General features: G+C 47.3%; 1 protein-coding gene across 1 annotated transcript in view; it reads right to left on the bottom strand.

Moving 5' to 3' along the window:
* Positions 1-328, bottom strand: part of LOC107688114 (guanine nucleotide-binding protein subunit alpha-13-like) — a 29812-nt gene that overhangs the window by 4040 nt on the left and 25444 nt on the right. The window lies entirely within an intron of this gene.

Below are 328 nucleotides of genomic sequence, written 5' to 3' on the forward strand. Positions count from 1 at the left end.
GACTAGTGTTGTCAAAAGACCCGGTATTTCGGTACCAAGTCGGTACTAAAAAAATGAAAACGTTACGGTACCAGGTTTTCTTAAGTACCGGTTCTTGATGCGCCATCAGAAAACTATCCTCTTCCACTGTTGCCAAGTCCGCAGTTTTCCCGCGGAATTGAGCTGCTTTAACACTGTTGCCGCGGGTTGTTTTCCATGTCCGCGGGTTGAAAAACGACCCTATTAACGTGATATTTAGCCCCTGGAATGCGAATTTTACCAGGGTAACCCCGCCAAAACACGCGTATTTTATCCCCGGAACGCGATTTTTAACGGGGACCCCTCGAAA

This window comes from Sinocyclocheilus anshuiensis, unplaced genomic scaffold, assembly GCF_001515605.1.
Source record: "Sinocyclocheilus anshuiensis isolate Anshui unplaced genomic scaffold, SAMN03320099.WGS_v1.1 scaffold249, whole genome shotgun sequence".
NCBI lineage: Eukaryota > Metazoa > Chordata > Actinopteri > Cypriniformes > Cyprinidae > Sinocyclocheilus > Sinocyclocheilus anshuiensis.